Source organism: Strigops habroptila, chromosome 6 (assembly GCF_004027225.2).
Source record: "Strigops habroptila isolate Jane chromosome 6, bStrHab1.2.pri, whole genome shotgun sequence".
NCBI classification, from domain to species: domain Eukaryota; kingdom Metazoa; phylum Chordata; class Aves; order Psittaciformes; family Psittacidae; genus Strigops; species Strigops habroptila.
In genome coordinates, this window is record NC_044282.2 from 21,579,519 (window position 1) to 21,599,963 (window position 20,445).

General features: G+C 37.4%; 1 long non-coding RNA gene across 1 annotated transcript; it reads right to left on the reverse strand.

Moving 5' to 3' along the window:
* Positions 1–11,526: 11,526 nt before the first annotated feature.
* LOC115609370 lies at positions 11,527–19,372 on the reverse strand. The gene is made up of 3 exons (XR_003991841.1): positions 19,257–19,372; positions 14,230–14,387; positions 11,527–12,119 (listed from the first exon to the last, which is right to left on the reverse strand). It is a non-coding gene; the product is annotated as an uncharacterized LOC115609370 (long non-coding RNA).
* Positions 19,373–20,445: the final 1,073 nt, after the last annotated feature.

Below are 20,445 nucleotides of genomic sequence, written 5' to 3' on the forward strand. Positions count from 1 at the left end.
GATACTTGCAACTTCAAATCATCACCATGTTGTTGCCTAGTCCTGCATTTTTCTGAGCCACATTCCTGCTCTTTCCTGCAAAGGCTCAGAGCTGTGTACCTCATGTTATCTCTCTTCTGGGACAAACCTCGTTCTGCAACTAATGAACCTGTAGGAACCGCCCCATTTTTCTCAGCTATGTGACAGTGCAGACAAAAGAGCAGCTGTCCACCTCGGACACTCAGAGCTCATACCAATACCATTTCCAAGGAGGTCCTTAAACACAAAATACTTAGATTAACCCACTACCGAGGACAAAAGGACTCAGGCCTGTCCTCAGATGTAGAACAAACAGCTGTTCAGCACTTGCTACACCAACTCTTTCAGCATCTGTATTGACAAAGGCACTGTGTATGTATACGCTAGAAAACAACAAAATAAAGCCTTTCCTATGAATCATGAAAACGTAGGCACTTACTCTCATTTTTATATATGCCCAGCTGTAGGAATGGGTGGAAAGAGGTGGGAAGTGTCTTTTCCTTTTTTTAACTTCTGTCATATATAAAGGCAAAAAAGAGTATCTGAAAAAGCCTTAGGTTTAGCAACTGTCAGTACTAAGGCATGTGCAGCTTTGCAGTGCATTGAAAATTAAGCTCTGTACGGTTCACACATTACCACTAACCTTACTTTAAAGATAATAAAAGGTTAGGGAAGAGGCAGAGATGAGGGGGTTTCTCTCCTAGCTAGGTAAAAAGAAAAAACCAAACATGATGGTTGCAAAAACCTGTATTCCACAACAAGTCCTTAAGACTCCCATGTGCTACATCAGCAGCAGTACATCCTCGATTTTTATTGTAATCTTGTGGCTTTTTATTTGTAACTTATATGAAAAGAATCACATTGATTGGGGCAGATTTAACTCAGTAAAACCTATTCTACTGAGATTGTCTGTGCTAGGTGATTTTATCAAGTTCTCTTTTGGTTTCATTTTCTTCCTCATCCCTATCCCCAGGGGAGATTGCAGCCCAGCTTGCAGAGCAAATTGCCCTAAATTGAGTTCTTTCTCTGCCATATACAGGCCTGCCTTTGGCTCCTCAGCTTGAAAACTTTATGCATTCTTATTTTTCCCCATCTTCCTTAACATCTTCCTTCTCTTTCCAATTAAAATGGAGAAGTTTGCACCGATACCTGCTCCCAATTAAATGAATACTGCATTACCAGCCATGCTCCCCAGATCTCCTTTACCCTCCCTTCATTAGCCCTATTCCTCTGAGATTTCCTGGATGTCTGCCAGGGACTTATGGCAAGAATTCAAAATCTTGTACACTTTATCCCCTCAAAATCATTCTTGAATTTAAGCAGCCTGCTCCTTGGGCCCAGCATGAGAAATGCTAGTAGCTGATTCTAAGGGGAGGGGAAAAAAGAAAGAAAATGATTTATTTAAAAGGTTAAAAAGCTCCCATAAAAGAAGCTAAGCTAAAAGAGGTTAAACTTCCGGGCTAATTGGCTTCCATTTCCTTTTACAAAGGCTTTCTGGAAGACAACAAATAACAGGAAGGTGTTCCTGTTTTATTTGAGAGTATTCATGTCTACAGAAAATACATCATTCTCTTAATACTTCAGGCATGTTCACTACTGCTCACTCGAATTATACACCCAGCACAGAAAAAAACCTACGCAGTCAGAGGCTTAAGCAGCTGGGTTGTTGCGGGGGGGGGGAGGGGGGTGGTGTGTTAGGCCTTTTTTTAAAAAATCACCACCTAATTTTCCAACAAATGTGAGCACTCTGCAATACCACGGCATCAGCCACTCTTATCTGACACTTAAAATAACTAACATCATGTCAAGCTGTCAGCACCGATAGCCATATTGGCAAGTCTGAAACAGCAGAGGGAAGTACTGTATCCTTGCATTACTACTTGAAACTATATAAGCTCTCCTTACACACAACGCAAGTTTGCTGCATTTAATGAACAAAAATCTTTCAAATGGCTCAGCATAATGTAGTGGCTGAAGGCCCTTGTGTGAAACTATAGTTTTTCTTGTCATGTAAACCCTTTAAAGCAAAATTCTGATATTAATAGTTAGTCTGATGTTTAGTGACTGTTTGTCTCGAAACCATACTCCCAAACCAAGCAAATGTCCTTTCCTGTACACTTTAGAAGAAGCTTTTATCTTTTAAAACACTACAATATTTTTGTAGCATTGCAGTAGTCTTCGTGGAAGTTTCACAGGAGAGATTTTTAGCAACCTGAATACCTTCAAATGGATTTATCTTCTCCAGTAAAGCCAGGTAAAACAGGGGTTTTGTAGCATTGAATTCCTGACTTTCGTTAGCTGGCTGTTTCTCACAAGTCACAGCTTCCCAGCTAAATCTGAGTCAGTGAGAATAGTTTGTAGGAGCCAAGGTATGCATGTGTGTGTGTATGTGTGTTGTGGGGCAGGGGTTAACAGGTTGCTTTTAAGGATTTCAGTGACTTGCAGGCTACATGTTTAATTTTCCTTATCTTTTCATTTCTCAGCCAATATTTCTTCATGCAGGATGATTCCTGCCTAATGAAAGCAATCTCCTCCGAAAATTCTTTAAAAGTGAAGGAGGAAGACCATCTCCTATTTGTGGAAGCTGCTTCTGATCTTGTTTTCCCCATTATTAAACCTTTCTTTACTAATTACTAAGTCCCTTTTACAGATGGACACAGGAAAGGGTATTATAACTATGAGAGCTGATTGTAAGAATAGTAAATAATACAATATTTAGGTCTTATAAATACTTCTCTAAGATCTTACTGCATTTACTCAAGTCACGTCTACAAGCAAGTGACAACACTCCTTCTCCCCTTCTCTTGCAGATAGGTAACAAACAGTAAATGAGTGCAGGATCAGAACTGATACACACAATTTTTAGAGCCAATAAAAAGCAGCCAGTATGCAAAAATACACCGTACATATATACTGCTCCAAAAGCCCTAAACCATACATTCTATCAAGTTAATAAAATACACTCTGAGAACTGTCATTGTGGATTAAAATACCATAAAATAATAATAATAAAATTAAGTAAAATAAACTCACTATATCCATGCTAAAAATTCTCAGAAAGAACCCATCAATATATCAAAGCTAGCATACTGTTGGGCTACATTCAGTACTATTAATAATCTCTGCTTAGGCAAGGCCACAGATAATACGAGCCAAGAAAGAATTGTACTAAAGAGTTGCAGAATCCTCAAGAATTCATGGATAAATAGTACAGGTACATTGTACCACAGTACTTTCTGGATATTTGTGTGACCTACAAGCACCATCAAGCTATGGATGTCATGTAAGGTGTACAAATAAAACAGTAGAACCATAGAACCATTTAGGTTGGAAAGGACCTTTAAGATCATCAAGTCCAACCATTAACCCATCAGGTTTCTCTCTCAATAGTTCCCCTTCCACAGCAGGTCAGATTATATCATTTGTTTTGCTTATCAAGATGCATTGTTTGTATAAAATGCTAATGTTCAAAATATTTGCTCAATATTGAATAACAGATGATTTTATCTGTACCTTTTACTTCCAAAGGTTGTCATGCTTGCAACATGTGCCTCCAACCAAAAAAGGCAAAATACTAACTGCAAAAGTAATTTAGAGAACAAAATAGAAATCAGTGATTTTTTTTAAGCTGCAGATTGCTTGAACCCCCACACTTTTTTTACGCCAAGAAACAAATATCTGGTTCAGCAGGCAGACCAACAGAGTGCAAATGACTCATATGGCTGGAGAAGATATACAGAACTGTTTCGAATAACATTTCAAAAATAGGTATGTCTCACATGTGTGAGGTTCAGGAGATACAAATCCTTTAAGGGAACATGCCTACTCATACACACGTTTGTATGAATGGGATGAATTTTTAAAACAGTAGTTTTCTTCAATGATCATGCTAATTTAAAGATTGGCCTTCAAAGAAATTCAGGTCAGGATTTAAATCCTGTGGTCTTTGTTGTACTTTTCCTACAGCTTCCATCACTATCCAAGAAAAACTAATCTAATCCTCAAAAAAGATCTGGCATTCTGGTATTTTTAATTTTCATGCCATCCACCAGCAACAAGACCATAAGCAGGAAGAAAATTCAGTGTTTAAAAGTTAGCTGCCAAAATGAGATCACTTTTAGGTTTCTGATTCTTGAGGTAAAATCAAAAATCTCTTATTCAGTTCCCAAGTTCCTCAAGTAGTACACGGGGAAAATGAGGCATTTTAGAAGAAGCCAGTGAAGCCCTGAGCTGTGAGTTACCTAAAACAATTATATTCAACAAGCAATTGCCTATAATGCATTTTGGGAACCGCTTAAGACCAGGTCTTCACCTATATTTCCAACCCTCCTAACTCAGGAACTGAAGCAGTACCCCTGTCTATAGAGGACCAGAACCTTGAACTTTCTTGCAATGTTCTCCCTCCACAAACTTATGGTGTCTCTCTCTCTTCGACACAGTTTGAATCTCAGTTTGGCAGAGTTTCAACAGCAGGACTGGAGAGTGTTATTTCCACCTAGAGCAGCTTTGCATGTAACAGTGTAAGACAGATTTTGGACAGTGTAGATTTGAACTACACTGGAAGGAATGGAGTGCAAGTTTTAAGATAGTAAGGAAAAATACTTAAATATGTAGTCTTTCTATAAATGGCTAAATTGTTCTTCTCTTGACTTATTTTAGGAGTCTGATATTAAGTCAATAGCCACATTTTGATAGGAGTCTGCTACAATGTGAGGCATATGCTGAGACTGCCAACTGATTGAGTTTCTCAGAATTATATACTAAAACAATTGTTTATGGACATCATCTGGCTGCACCTGGTGTAGTTTCCCACCTGTTCAGCATGGTCAAGATTGGGATGGTCCTGAAAAAAGCTCATAAGTGCAATTCTATGTACCCAAGGAATTTCAATTCAACAAATAAGAAGCCTACATCTTCCCTACTTAATGCCATGGTTAGATGGCAGCTAACTATGGAATTTCAGTTTTAGACTTGGGTATCTAAAGCCTCTCTGTCTTATTTTGGATCTGTCCCTGGATTTACCGAAAGTCTTCTGTCTTCCTGATAGTCTCATACTGCAGCCCAAATCTAAATTTTCCAGATCAAAATCTTCATCATACAGGTGTGTTCCTGCTGGTTAGCTTCTATTTTTATGAATGAATGAAACCTATCTAAGTTTTTCTGACTCATAAAAATACACATACTTTGGCAAGCAAAGTACACCCAGCAGAGTACTACAAACAGGTCCAAAAAAATAGATGGAGAGAAGACAGACCACTGTCCTGCATTGCCACTGTTCATGGAGAAAGAATGTTACTTAAATTGTTTTCCTTGGAGCAAATGCACCAATTTTCCCTTGATAACGTCATCATCATAGATCTTCCAATTCATGTGCAATACAGGCATCTGCAGCCCTGGAAAAAAATATACCATCCCCAAATAAACAAGATTCAAAGTAAAAGCATTTTCCTTCCAACTCAGAGATCTCTGAAGTTCTATTTTGTGATGTGTTTACCTTCAAAAGCCAGATGAATATATTTACAATGATCTTTTAAGGAACAGTAGAACTAGTCTTCCTATGAATTTCAACTACACAAACTTTTCAGTGTTACTTGGACCACATGCTTGGTTTGTTATTCCCCTCAGCCTGCAAAAGGCCCTGAATATGCTCTTACAGATGCCTCTCAAATGTTAAGCAATTGAATTATGCTTCATATTTCTATAGTTTGTTTGCAGCCTCAAAAAGGACAATGAATCAAAACCACTCTACTCTCATCAGACCCTATCAACATCAGAAAGGAATAATTATTAATTGGTTATGGCATAGTAAGTCTCTAGCACCATGGAATCATTTCATCCCGCAGCTTTGAAACACTTTCCTTGCCCGCCAATAGTCTGTTACTGGGACCACCTTCAAGTATTTCAGGGTTTCTACTAAAGCTTCTGTATCTTGCATGCTCGCTAATAGCTAATGCCTCTTTGATGACTCCAATAAATGAGATTACAGTCCTTTGTCTAAAACAAATCAGTGACAATGAATGTAGTTCAATAGGATATTTCTGTGTATCTTTAGTTGATATGAACTTCCATGTAAGTCTGAAGGTGATAACCATTTCCTAGTTTGATAATTAATTATTATTATGACTATTCTTAACATCTGCAGGGGGAGAAAACACACTTCTTAATATTTAAAAAATATGATATTTCTGCTATAACTGGTATGCTGTTTTCAGAAATGAAAAACAAGACATGCAGTGAATAACTTGTTCAAGGTCGTACACTGAGTCTGCAGCACAGACAGGATTAGAATTTCAAGTTCTTGAATCTCTGTACCTCAGTAACCAGTATTCTCCTCATAATACATTTTATATCATAGAAGGTATCAAGAATACTCACACATGTCATCAAGTGCTAAAACATATAACAAAGCACAACAAAGTAGCACCACATGAATACATAATAAACCATGTTAACGTGAAATGTTACAAACCTTTCAACTTCTCTGATTCTCATAATTCCCACAGCCAGGTGTAAAAATCTTGGTGCTACCTCAACCTGAAGCAAGCACTAAATACACTGAAGCTGTACAATATCTCATGGGTCTCCCTGTGCACTTTGCTCTGAAGTGAAGGTCTGCACAAATAAGACACAGCATAGAGACCAGACAAAGAAACTCTGCCAGCCTGAGAAGAGCCAGCCCAGGCGCCAGCACTTCCCTTTAAGAAGTAACAATGACAAGACAAAGAATGAAGCGATGTGATTATTACTTTGGCCTTTTAGTTTTCTGAAGAGCATGAGAGCAAAAGTGTGAAATTAGTGACAGACCTGCAACCTTATAAAGGCAAGAGGTTGGTGGTAGAGATGGATGGCAAGAGTTTCTGGCCAAAGTGTGAAGATCTGGGCTCTCTGAGCAGATTAGTACTTTTTTTCTGGCTACCAAAAGTTTGGAATCACTATGCTATTACATGTCTTTTGTCAATTCATTTATCTACTTACTATTAATACTTATTCAAAAGGAGAAAAGAAATCAGGAAAACTAGTTTTAAAACTCTGTAGTTATGGCCAAAGAGTAAGGTGCTAATACCATACAGAAAGGCAAGTCAGCTAATCAGTGGCATCTTTCTTCTAAGACAGAAGCTCTTCACTTTTGCTGATATCTTCTCATCACTAGAGTGCAGCAAGTTACTACCAGCCAAAACTCAGCAAGAGCTGTCATTTCACAGACAGACAGCAAACCATGTCGTTCTGTGTAAGGCAAGATAGTCCAAACTCCAGCTCCTGCTGCAATGACAAAGCATTTTTGCACAGAAGTGAGATACTAACGATCATCTGACTACTGGACCTTTCAGGGAACTGAATCAACTCACTAACATAAATGCAACTAAACCAGAAACAAAACAAAACTGATGGTTTTCTTTAAAGTTAGTAAATTGAATTGCTTCAATTTAAAGTTCGGCAAGTACCAATGCATTCACCACCAAAAACAGACTGAGGCCATCTTGCCACTAGTAAGGACAGTGGAAGTGAGGAAGTAAATCCTGCTGCCAAGAGCTGTTAGCTTTGATCAGCTATCTCCAGAACTGCAGCCCAACGCAGGTAGTATGTATATCTCCTGCTTGTCTCACATTGTTGATTGACTTCATTCAGATTTCATAAAAGTTCTTTTATTTGTAAGTCCTCGGTAATCAAGCAGTTATAAGATACACATTAACTTTCATTGGCTCTATTGGATTATTCCCTGGGAAAAGTTATAGACCTTGCGTATGCTCAGCATTGTTTACAACATGCTAAAAACATTTTCAATTATTCTTCTAATTACTACATGTAATTTAGTGCCTCTTTTTTTTTTTTTTTTACTACTAGAAGTCTATGAGACTTATTCCACTTTCAACTACACCAGTATAAACCAGGAGTAATTCTGTTAAAATCTGTGAATTTTGCTGGTAGAAACTGGAGGCAGTTATGCAATGACTTCAAAATGTTTTATGTGTGAATCTTCCTGACATTAAGTAAACCTGAATTTATAATAAGATCTCATCATGAAAACATTTCATGTTAGGATTTTATAGTGTCTGGTGTACTCATAGTGTTCCATTACTATCTATCTTAATCACACATACAAATATTTTAATGAAACAAGCTTTGAATTAGAGAAACACATAGCTCCAGAATCAGCACTGATCTAGATACTTCATTTTAGAATCTTTAACTATCGTTATTTTCTAGCTTTTCTAGAAGAGAGGAAACTAAAAAGAGAAAAGGATGTTTAACCAGTGTAGAAGATCTATCATAACCTCTCAAACATTAGGAAAATTTGGGATACAATCATGTATAATTACTTTCAAATTAATTAACCATAAAGGATGAGCCACAGAGGTCTCTCAAGTCACACACAGCTTTGAAAGATTGGTATGATCATGTAAAATGTCAAGGAAGAGAAGTCAGGTATGTCAGCATAATTGTTATTCCTTAAGAGTTTCTTCATAATACCAGTTCAAACTGCACAAAGTTTACATGACTTATTCACTGCGGAAGAAAAATGCTCATAGTTATCCATAGTTTATCAAATCATCTCCATAACCATCTCTAAATAGAAATTTTTTCAAGTGAAAAAACATGGCACGAATTTACTTACTATGGCATGACTTTACACTAGGGCAGAGCAGCAGGAGCAAAATGATAAACTTTTCCATAACTCCCTGCAGAGCTCATTCCTGAGATGCAGGATGGCTTTTCAAAAACTTCTCAAAATTCAGAAGATGGGAAACCTTCACTTGACCAGCATTCACCATACCACCAGATGTTGCTGCAGCACTGGCAAAAGTAACAGGATCACAACTTGTATGATACTTACATCAATACAAAGTTCAAGCATCCACTTATGCCACTGGAAAAATCAACTGTTCATGAAAGAAAACCCGGAAAGGAAATTTGTTATTGAATAAAGTAATTGACTAAACTAGTTTTGTTACTTCACAGTACATCATTTGTAGTTAACTAGAGATGAAAAACAATACAATATTTACAATTACAGATAAATCACATAGCAATAATCATATATGAAACTCTTAGCAACTACATGCCCTAACTTTTGCTCCCCAGATAGCAATACCACTTTATTTGGTTTGATAACAGCACATGCATGATGGCAAGGAGTGATGAATCACTCATATCCTCCATACTTCAGTGAACTGACCAACCCTCTCCAGGGAAGTGAAATTATAGTCACATATCTTTAGTTCATGCATCAATAACAATTACATTCTAATGCGTTTTTTTGAGACTTCCACTATAAGGGGGGGGGGGGGTGGGGGGTGGGGAAGGGGAAGGTAGGAGGGAAATACTTGGAGGTTTTGTTTGTCTTTTTTTTTAACAAGTGCTCGCTCACATAAGTGAATCAAAACATCCAGGGAAAAAAAAACCAGTGTAAGTCATTAAATGACCAATACAACATTCATTTTCAGGAGAAGATGTGACAAACTCACAGACAAAATAAACAAGAACATTAGCCTCTCCCAGTCTTTAATACAGTATGTCACAAAAAGATTAGCATGCAGAGTAGTTATTTAGATTTTCTTATTGAAGAAAATGTGCTGTAAGGAATAAATTTTCACATTCTACAAATGAAATCAATATAGAATGAAATGCTCATGTGGAACTCTAAACAATGTTTATCCAGCATATCAATGACTAGGTAATTCTGATATCTAACTGTCTAAAACTAAGCCTACTCCCAAAGGAAACACAAAGGAAATAGATGAGTCTGTAGAATCTTCTCACTTGCCCTTCCTTTACCACTTGTAATCATATATGCTTGGGAAGGCTGGATTTGATGATATTTTTCCTCCTACACAGAGCAAGCTCTGCTTGAGTTGAATAATCATAGAATCATAGAATTATTTAGGTTAGAAAAGACCATTAAGTTCATAGAGTCAAACCATTAACCTAGCACTGCCAAGTCCACCACTAAACCATGTCCCTAAGCACCACATCTATATGACTTTAAAATAACTCCAAGGATGGTGACTCCACCACTTCCCTTGGCAGCCTGTTCCAAGGTTTGACAACCCTTTTGGTAAAGACATTTTTCCCTCTATCCAATCTAAACCTGCCGTGATGCAACCTGAGGCCACTTCGTCTTGTCCTATTGCTTGTTACTTGGGAGACCAACACCCATCTCACTACAACTACCTGAAAGGTAGTTGTAAAAAGCGATAAAGCATCCTCATAGCCCCCTTTTCTCCAGGCTACACAACTCCAGTTCCCTCAGCTGCACCTCATAAGAGTTGTTTTCTGTTACTATTCAACTTGGTTTGGGATGGCAAAGTAAAATGGCATGGTTAGCTAGAGCACTTAAAATAATTCCCTTCAGGAAATGCCTTTCTCTGTTGATAATAGAGTGAACTTAGGAAAGCTAGGCTCCTAACTTAGGAACATCTGTATTGAAGACAGTATGCTGTATTTACAGTTTTCAAATTAAAGCAGATTTTGGTTCAGTATATCATTTCACTTCTCAACTGCTGAAAGAGAACTCATGGAAGAAATACCTCTTCCAAATCCATTTTTTCTATTTCATTTTGTAAGGAATTAAAACTCATGATCTATTTGTAGTTTAGATGCGGTGATGTAGAAAGCTTCCATTGTTTTTCCCAGCCTTCCTAAACTGAAATATGACTAAATGCAATGCAGTACACTCATTATATTATCAGTTACACCAATTGAAACACAAACCCCAACAAAAAGAACATTCCATACAGGTAGCACGGTTTTGGAACTGTACTTTTAAATGGTTCAGCTTTGATAACGTATTTGTTGTGCAGATTATTTGTAACTAACAGCTGAATGCTATAACACTCAGTACTTGGAGACCCTTGTCAAAGCACCATGTTGTAAACAGAAATTGCAAAACAAGAGTAAATGGTAGTGGAAGAACATACAACTGGAGAACTGAGGATGTCTGTTACAGAATTTGAAACAGTTTTAGAGAAGAGTATACTTATTACGGAGTTACAAGTGTGTCAAGAAGGTCCAGTTTTTGACAGGTCACTGAATCAAAACAACTGACAAAGAACCAAATTGTCTCACTCTGCATTTGCAATCAATATCAATTGCCCATGTCAAGGAAGACCATCAGAAAATAACCCTATTGCTGGCACAACAGCAGATTTTAATGCATTTCATGCACTCAGAAAGTTTCAGCAAGCTCAGATACAAGACGCCAACTATGAAACTACATTGCAAAAATGTGAATGCTGTCCTTTCTTTGAGGGGAATATGTTAAATATGAAGATATCTAAAGAAAGTATAAAGAATTTGAACTTTATTCAAATGTTGTCAATCTTAACTAACCCAGTCCCTGATAAAGACCAGATTGTTACTAAAATCTGGCAAGGGAAAGAGGGGATGAGAAAGGACTTCAAAGGCTAGTTTTAGTCTAGGAATTACACCAGATCAGGGACCATTTTCTGGCCCTGTGGTCAGCTGGCACAGCATGACTTGTATCCATACAGTTTCTCTATCTTATCTCCAAAACCAGACTGGCTACATGCAGACTGCCTGCTGAGAACAGACCTTGACTTGTGCCACTCACTCTTCTACAGATGCGGCAGAACTCTGACAGAGTCCCCGCTTATTTAACAGTAGGAATGAGCAGTTGGCATCTTTTAGGTCCATGCCCAAACCCTATGTAGTTTACCAGGATAGATGTAGGAATAGATACAACTGGGAGACACAAATTAACCCAATATTTTAAGCAGAATGTGTAAAGCAGCAGGAATCATACCCTCAAGGATAATGCTTATGGAAATGGACAGTATCTTAAAGTACAAATAAGATTGAAAATCCAGACCACAGAAGAGATACCTAAGGCATAATAGCACAAAATCAAAGCCACTTCGGAAGAGACCACAGACTTGCTCAGACTATGAAAAAAAGCAGACTATTTGTCAGATGAAAAAAGATTAAAGACATGCAGTGGTTCATATCACTGCATGAAAGTTTGCAGGCACCAGTCAAGTATGCACAGCACAGGCAGAGATGCTAACTGCAGCATGACTTCCTTGGATGAATTTTTTGTGGCAGTATTTCCCATCATTGTACCAGAAGATAAATAGACCGTCAACCTGAAAGTAAATGGGACATTTATTAACTTTAAGCTGAGCATTAAAGCACTGAGTCAATCGGACGTCAAATATGGTGTTACTAGCATTAAAAGAAAGAGGCAGTAAAATGCAATTAAAAATGTATGCAAAACAGAGGTGAAGGTAGAGATTAAACTGCCAAAGAAAAAATATGCAGCAGTAATTTGCAGATGCAAAGCCTTGTCTTCATCAAAAGTGTGATATTACTGAAGGGCCAAGGTGTCAAAATAAACACAGGGAAGCTTGAACACTTATATATTGAGAAGCTCTGAAGAACAGATAGCAACTGTGGACCAATAGGTCCACACTTCAGGTTCCTAGGAAGTTTCACTTAAGCAGAAGGAACCAGATGAGCTCAAAGAACAGGTTGCAAGCAGTCCTTAGAAAAACAAAAGAAGGTGCTTTTTCCTTAAATTTAAATATATGAAACAGCAAAATGTCTACTTCAAGAGTAAAAGATCCAAGGCATTCTTGTTTCATTTCCTTTACTCTATTTCTTAATAGAGGACCAGGTTCTTGAAGCAAAATCTTAAACTCACCACTGTGCAGAGATACAAAGCTGAGCAAATACAGCATCAAATTGCAAATATAAGTTGATTACATTCTTCTTATAAAGCAATATGGTCGAAATTGCGAATCAGTGTTTTGCTCAGTCTGCCCACTGACGAAAGCTGACTCCAGTGCAGATAAATTGGTTTTGTGTTTAGCCCATGATACAGAAAGATTCATGTCTTTATTTATAGAAGACCAGTATCAACTGTAAACAATGCAGCAGAGACCCAGAATCAGCTTAGCAAGCGCCACTCTGAAAGTATGGTAATTATTTTGAAATTACAAACTGATGATTTGCAAGCTGATTACAAGCTGAGGGAAACTTGGTCACTGCATGAAAATTCTCTAGAGCATTTGATAAAACTTCATTGGAATAAATTCCAAAACTAGAGTTACTATCAAACCAATTTTTAAACATTGTCCCTTTACAGAAAAAGTGTAGGCTGCAGCAGTTCAGGGTGAGAATGTGATCATTAGTAGTGCAGACTAGCTGCAACAGCACATTTCAAGCCCTAAAACAAAATCAAGGCCTGAATTCATACAAGGAACTTAAAATTAGCAGAATGGTGAGTTAACAATGTTACTGAAAAAGTATCTTAAAAAGGATAACTGAAAGATAAAAGACTGAAAAATCTCGGAGACAGGCTAGAGATATGCCATTGAAGAATTTATCTAGGCTTTGTCACGTGCAAAAATACAAGCTCTGTCATTCCAAAGAGACCTATATATCGTGGGACAGAATAAATTGTCTCCTGGAGTAAAGTAGTGCTCAATTTACTCAAACCGACTAGGAAGATGTATATATTCATTCTAGACTATTATTTAAATTTTCCAGAGATAGCATTACTAGATTTTACTGCAGTAAACAGGTGATTATGCAAATGTATTTTTCCTAGACATAGAATATCTGACACAGTGTTAAACACTGGGCCACAGTTTACAGGGAGGACTTGAAACAATTTGCAGTGAAGTATGTGTTTACCAACATGATGGTCTTCAAAAAGGCTATTGCAAAACAATCTGGATCTAAAGAACATGAACATTTAATTTAAACCTCATGAAGTCTGCCTATTCCTTTCAGTTTCTATCATCTCAACAATAAATGAATGAATGAATGAATGAATGAAAGAAAGAAAGAAAGAAAGAAAGAAAGAAAGAAAGAAAGAAAGAAAGAAAGAAAAAGAAAGAAAGAAGAAAGAGAGAGAGAAAGGGAGGGAGGGAGGGAGGGAGGAAGGACGGAAGGGAGGGAGGGAGGGAGGGAAGGAAGGAAGGGAGGGAGGGAGGAAGGGAGGGAGGGAGGGAGGAAGGGAGGGAGGGAGGGAGGAAGGGAGGGAGGGAGGGAGGAAGGAAGGGAGGAAGGGAGGGAGGGAGGGAGGGAGGGAGGAAGGAAGGGAGGGAGGGAGGGAGGAAGGGAGGAAGGGAGGGAGGGAGGGAGGGAGGGAGGAAGGAAGGGAGGGAGGGAGGGAGGAAGGAAGGAAGGGAGGGAGGAAGGAAGGAAAGGGCTTCTTACAGGAGTTAAGCATCCTTAACCAAAATTTACCTTCTTGTGGTAAAGCTAACCAAGTCAGGAGTTACTCCTTTGCTACGTTTCTTTATGAGCCAAAGAAGTACAGGCTGTACCCTGAGCACGGCAAGTGACTATCCAATTCTTCTTGAGCAAACCACTGGTTAAGAGGCTGCCGTTACTTATCAGTGCCCCTGCGGGACAAACAGAATGATAGTGAGGATACAGACAATAGGCAGATTCATTAACAAAATTGCCCTGTATCATGCTTATCAAGGCAACTACCTGCTTGTTTCTCTTTCTGGCTTTCTTGATTTTACTCCTTTGAGCATCTACCCGTTCTGGGGCTAGGCTCATAATTGTTCGTTTCTAAGCTAGATGTTGGGCTACAGAACCTCTGTAAAAATTGTATTAAAATAGTGGGTTAGGCTGAATTGTGGACAGCTGTTCCACTCTCAAAATTCCATGATTATTGGCATCAAGTGACATGACTGGCTTCTTTTTAAAACAAGATGCACTCTAATCTTTATGTTTATCCTATGTAAAGGCTTAGTTTTCCTTTAACACACCAGAAGCAGGTGAAATGTATTCTGTCATCTACCAAAGTTGTCTGTATCAGCATGATTTCCCTAAGTAACTTTCAAGAGAGAACACTTTCTGTTTTTCAATCCTCCATATTTGTTCTCACTTCAAACCACCTACCTGGACACCAAACTAAGGTGTCAGAAGCCATACAGATAGGAGGGCTCATGAAATACTTTTCTTAAGCTTCTGGTTTACTTAGTTGCTTAAGGAGGAGACCAAATGGGGCAGGCATTAGACAACCTCCATTCAGAAGCCCATGGCCATGCTAGTGCATCATTGTGCCCAAGCTTAAAATGCTGTGTAAGAGTGGAGCATGACATCACCCAAACTACCAAGTGGCCTGTTAAGCAGGACACCCTCCTATGAGGTAAAATGTTTCAGTTTGAAACCTGTCAGAAGAAAAGGGCAAAATCCCAGGTCTTCTACTTTGTGTGTACAAGTTCAAGTCACCAGGCTGTTATGATAAAGGTGGATAGTAATACTGCTACTATCATTCTTTTCAGTGGAAGTAGCCAACTGTTACTTCTACGAGATCTAACTCAGCAGAGATCTTGCAGGTTTAGTACTGAATTTTCAGGATATTCAGATCAGAAATACCTATCTATCTAACTTGTTGCTTAAACAGCTGTGAGAGTAGATTCATGGGAAAATAAGAAATCCCAGAAATTTAGGTCATGCATTTGCCCTCTCAAAGTTATTATCAAAAAGAAGTAGTTAAACCTTTAGGAATCATAATCAGTGATTGGGGGAATGTAGGCACTTGCAGAATTAAGCTGTGCTGAAAAGAAACCTCTCTGAAGCAACCTGAGGTTTAGGTGTTTGAAAGAGCACACGCTTCAGCACAGAAGTGCCTAGACTTTTTCGTTTTGGCAAAGTAACTTAGAAAATGAATGAAGGATGAAAGCAAAAACCACTTGAGAACTATAGGGGCATAACTATAATGTTAAAGGCTTCATTATGCGTAGTCAGAAAAAAAGGACTTTTTTTTCCTTTTAGAATTGATGGATAAACAAGCAATAATGGAAAATGTAATTTTATTTTAAAATCCAAACCTAGAGTTACTATAAAAACAATTTTTAAACATTGTCCCTTTACAGAAAAAGTGTAGGTTGCAGCAGTTCAGGGTGAGACTATGATCATTAGTAGTGCAGACTAGCTGGAATAGCACATTCCAAGCCCTAAACCAAAATCCTTCCTCATGAAGGAGCAGAAAGAGCAATATAACAGCTATAGTAGTGTAAAAGAAACTCTTAAAGAAAACACAGGACATGAGGGAAGTGCAGGGGCAGAATTAAAGGAGTTACATTTGCATGACTCTTTCATGTGTTCCCTTCCTCCCAAAAGACAGCTCTGGAGTGTAGACTCAGAGCTATGAACTGCTGGTGGGTAGTAAATGGAGGCTGATAATCAGAGCAGACTGGTACTTGGGCTGAGTACTGATTAAGGAGACCTGAACCTAATGGCTTAAGTGGTTCAAAGGCTTTAATAGAGATCTTTCTCCATGGACTGAATTCAACTCTTATTGAATGTTATAAGCATCATATCATACAAAAGTCAAATGGAGAAACTGGAAGCAGTTTCTTGTAAACTGTGCTCAAACTTGAGAAATTAACAGAATGCAAAAAAAAGAAGGGGGGTTGTTCCCTTTCTCCATATATTTTTATTTCTTCTCCCTTCCTCTTTTCCCTTTTGCGCAATAGTAAGAACTGCACTACAGGCCTGCATACACTTTCCAAATAAGAGCTGTAGTCTATGACAAAAAGTGAATGACAACTTAGGAACATGGGAAATCAGATAAATGAAGCCTGGCCTTTTTTCCATTTGCCTATTCAGTAATTCCCTATTTTAAATACATAATATTGAGTAACTCACAGAAGCTTCAGAGTACGTATGAGAATGACTTTCCAACAGCGACAGACAAGATTCAGAATGAAAAATTTCAATGCCAGGCAAGAAAAATTTGCAATAATTTTCTGTAATACAAGCAGACTTTTTTAGCACTTTTATTGCAGAAGCAATTCTAAATAACAGAGCTTGTCTTATAATAGCATTTCTATAATAATGGTGTTTTATAACAGAAGTGCTATTATTACAGAAATGGTATTATAATAGTAGCATTATTATTGTAGAATCTTTTCCATAACAGGAGTGCTAAATAAGCCCGTTTGTATTACAGAAAATGATTGCAAACTTCTTCCATGGTGCTGAAAATGCTTAAGCCTTTACGTCTAATGTGATCCAGATTTTAAGAAGGTTCATGAAAATCTAAAAAAATCTTTGAAAAGGAATCCATGCTGCAGACCAACTGAAAACCCTGGCATGGCTCAGCAAATGGTATATCTCTCACCAGATTTTAAAATCTAATCTATGAATTCCAAACCAAAAATGGTTCAATGTACAAGTTAGCAGAACATGTCTTTGGGAAGAGTAAAATATTTTCAGTGCTGGAATAAATCACTAAAATGTTCGAATATCATCCGAGGTGATAAAAAGATGTAATATTCAATAACAGTTATACAGCAAAAATGCTTTGAAAGAAATCTTATATCTATATCATCAACTACATTAATATAAATTTCACTCATCATTCAATAAAGTATATATTGCTTTGCCATATACTTAGGAAGCATTCATCTAAAGAATTTAACTGTATATATAGGAAATGAATAAGTAAATTTTAGTTTATAAAATTCAACTTCTTTTTATTAAAGTTATCTGGTAATACTTCACTGCTGAGATTCTAGCACAGCATAGAAGACAGAAAGAATTTAAGTTCCAAAGCTACTGACCTTTTTAACATTAAAATAAAATCTTATATACTTCTAGGTTGATACAATCAGATTATACCATCTGGTTAGGATGGAGTCTATGAAACAGTAAAGTAAGAAAATTCAATAAACTCACATCCTCTGCAGGCATTTTTACATTTTTTAGACTGTCATGAAAGCTTTAGATGTGTGTTTGTATGAAATGAACTTACTTTATTATTGATTTCAGGCAGAAAGGAGTTTTGCTGGATCTTTTTTTGCAGCCTGCATTGCTATACAGAGTGGTTTTCTCTACAGCAATGGTCCTGGCTCATAATCACAAATGAAAATTTTCATGAGCTTTCCCCTTCTTTTTTTTTTTTATTTGAGATTGAAAGATAATGTATGACACAGAAAGACATAGTTTAAAATGTATCTTTAGGAAATAATTCTAACATAATCAAATAAGTTATTGATGAGGTTTTAAAATTAATTTCTGAAATACACATTCCAACACTTGGTGTGCTTACAACACGTGTACTGAACAGAGATTATATGTTCATTCCAAAAATAATGGCAAAAATTTAAAAATTATCTTGCAAAAGCCCTACAAAGCTAACTCTGCTGCTTCCTCTGTATTTATGATCATGATGTTTAATCACAGGAGCAAATATTCCTACGTTGCAATGTATTACTGAATATTACCTCAGCCAGGGTACAGTTTTGCACACGCTGAAGCTGAGGATCACTCAGCCACTTTGAAAGGTACATTTCAAATATTGCTCTTTCTCTAAAGCTCTGCAGAGTGTTTTCTCTCCCTAGACTTGGATTTCTTTCTCTCTCTCTTTCTCTCTCTCTCATCTTTAATTTTTCTCACTCACTAATTAGTCAGGTTACCAGCAAAGTTCATCACACTTTTCTATGCCTTCAGTTGCTCCTACACAAGTTTTATTTCACAGCCTGCCTTGTGTTTCAATACCAGTTTCAAAGTTAATACACCAGCTGTTTAACTTCTCATTCAAATCTCTGCGAAGTCCTGCCAGTTCCCCTATGTCAAAATAATACTAATGGTGCAGGATTAATGATGATGTTTTCAAAGAGAAAAGTTGATACCAGATACAGCCTTCCAGTGCATCTTCTTTCTCTGTTCTTTACATTATGCAGGCTCTTTGGGGCATGAAATGTCTATTTCTGTCTTCTTCACAGGAAAGAATATACATTTATTTGTTAAGAAGTGACAAAGAGAAATCAAGGTGAATACCAAAATGCCACATTCATCCTAAAGAGCCTGTTGGCAGCACATTATGCAGGGAAGCTTCTGAAACACCCACTCATGCAATGCTCCCTCCTGCCAATTCTATCTTGCCTTCTATAGCACCAGAATCACTGTTATGCTTTTCGAATACCTGCAGTTATCCTGCAAACTGCTTTTCTCAAATATTTCGTTTTGTTTTGGCAATTCTGTACATATATGCTACACTTGTCTGCTGCCAGTCCAATCCACGCCCAGTTTAAGCCACTGTTTTATTATCTCCTCATACTTCTTTAGTAATCTTGACACACAAAGTTATAAATTAGGAAATGAAAGTAAATGCCTACGTTTTTTCACAGTCTGTTGATGTAATACTAACTAGCACAACAATATGCTCTCCCTACCAGCCTTCATACACCCCATAAGCAAATCCAATTCAAAATGAGATTACAGTACAATGACCTCATTCTGAATGTTACCTTATGCTTTTGGCAGCCCAGAAGAAAACACCCCTAGCTCTTGTGCTGTTTCGATCTTTTTGAATTTCTCCAGGGGTCTGAATATCTGCTGAAAAGCTCTCTGCAGCTCTGAATACACCAAAAGAGGAAAGGAAAGCAAATGCATGGATGGGGGGAGTAGACGGGAGGGGTGTGAAAAGTGGGGATTAGTTGATGAAAAAATGTCAAGCTGCCTGCAGTGGAGGCAAGAAGGGGTCGAGGCTAATAAAGCCAATTAGTGGAGCAGAGGATAAGAAGCCATATTTGAAGTAAAGGAGTGATAATTTTAAGCAGCAAGGGAGAGATTAGAATACAGAAGTGCTAATGGTATGCAGTTTGGGAAGGAGATGGTAAAGTATTGGGTTAAGAAAGACAAGACAAAACCAAACACAAACCCTAAAATTTCTCTTAAATGCTTAAATTAATGCTCCTTTATTTCTGTACTAGCCTCTACGCTGAATAATGCACAGATTATACAGATCTGATTCCCTTGCTTCTTTTGCTTGCGGTAGGACTCTTGCACATATAAATGTTTCTTCCTCATTTCCAAGGAAATTCTTTCCTTTGTCTTTTGTAATAAACTGATTTACTAGAATTCCTCCTGACTAATCTCCTTCTATTTTGCATGGTCTTACAAATATTCGGTGTCAAATGTTACTTTAAAATAACCCTATTATCTATTTTGAAGTACATCCTATAATTACTCATTTTATTTTGTAGGCTATTTGCTGGTATATTACTAACTTGTTTCCATATTTTACACAGTTTGCTACTTGATAATAACTGTGCAGAAAGGGCACAATGTAAAATTCAGGTTTAACTTAGATTCTGCTTATATTATACTTTCCTTTAAAAAAAAAAAAAGAAAATACTTCAGTCACTGCTTTGGTTTTCAACTGTGCTAATGGTCTTAAAGAATAGAATATATGCAAAACAGTCTAGTCCTCACTGCATTCTGAAGTAATTTTCACTCCCCACACTGACATTTTACATCATGGATACACCTGTAACATAATTTTATGGCATTTAAATATCTAACAGTATTTTTGTAGTTATTGGCCTTTACTCACACATCTTGACCAATATATTTGGAACGTAAATAAACTTGCCTCCTATTTTGTTGTACTCCTATTCAGAAATAACTATCTTGAATGTAAGCAATCAAGGATTC